Source organism: Solanum tuberosum, unplaced genomic scaffold (assembly GCF_000226075.1).
Source record: "Solanum tuberosum cultivar DM 1-3 516 R44 unplaced genomic scaffold, SolTub_3.0 scf00562, whole genome shotgun sequence".
Taxonomy (NCBI): domain Eukaryota; kingdom Viridiplantae; phylum Streptophyta; class Magnoliopsida; order Solanales; family Solanaceae; genus Solanum; species Solanum tuberosum.
In genome coordinates, this window is record NW_006239494.1 from 57976 (window position 1) to 59450 (window position 1475).

Genomic DNA, 1475 nt, shown 5'->3' on the forward strand with positions numbered 1-1475 from the left:
CCACTCATATCACAAAGACACATGTAGTATGTATAACACATAGATGCTTTTTATATTATCTATGGATTGATCCATTTTCCCCTTATAGTCTCATAATTTCAAAAGCATTTAATTTCTCTTAATTTTCCAGTAAATATCTCAAAAGGTCATTCAACTTTGAGAAATTATATTGTAAAATTATTCAACTTTGTTTTATATCAATAAAATCACTCAACTTTGAATATTTCTTTTATAAAATAACTCGATCAAACTTACCATAAAATTATTCTACAAGATAAAATCATTATTTTTTAAAATATATTTACGAGAAACTTCTTGAAATATTTAAAAGTCATGAAAAAGTTAAAAACAATTGGCATGAATTTTGAACTTTTTAGTAAATTTGTGAAGCAAGTCGAACCCATTTGAGGGAACGTATGAAAATTGAACGTGATGAGGTATCGACTTTCTTCTCTTCCCATTTTATATTGTTCGTATTATATTTAAAAATGATTTCACCAATAATTTTTAAAAAAAATTCATATCTTACACCTAATTCATTGATCCATGATTGTATTTTTTTTGAAATGGAGAGTAATTTTTTTGTAATTATTGGAGTAAAGAAGAATAACATATAAAAGATTGAGATTTGTGGAAGAGCAATTAATTTCTTTTATCATGTTAAAATGTTTTTTATGGTAAATTTGATCAAGTAATATGTTTTGACATGTTTGTTAGCAAATGTTCTTCATTTCTACATGTATTATGTCTTTTTCATGTGTTCGTTATCAACTAATTTGAGGCATATAATGCACCTTATGCATTTAAATTAATAAATAATATGTTGTAAAACTAAATCTCGAAAAAGAAGGTGCTATTTGCACGCCACAGAGATGACAACAAAAACAAATACTATTAAATTTGAATGGTTGAAAGAATTAGGTGGAAGAAAGTCAATTAAAATGATAAGAAAGAAAGAAGGAAAGAGGATGTGCATACAGCATACCTATGGTGGCTTAAGTTTCAGATGAGGTCTTCCGTTTTGCAAAGCATTTTTTCTTAAAGCTAGGACAGAAAATAGATCAATGAAAAGAAATAGGGATATATCACGAAAAACACACATGTTTCATAGATGAAGCTTAATCATTTTATTATCGTACCTAAATCTCTATAAATATTTCTAGAATTGGTAGACACATTAATCTTACGTTTTAAATGAGATATTATGCCGTAAAAACCGTATAAGTAGATCATACAATGCCGCCTTCAGTTACAAAGCTTACATAAGATTGAAAGGAAAGGCGAAAACAGATCAAGTAAACTATATTTTCATTCATACCATTTGAGCTCTGTATTCATACCTTTTGAGATAAATATTAATATTTACACATAATAAATAAGAGTATTAATTAAACTATACTAAGAAAAGCTAATAAAGATATTGTCCTTTCTGTTGTAGCATTTTTAAGCTCATTGATAAAGTCATTATTTTTTTT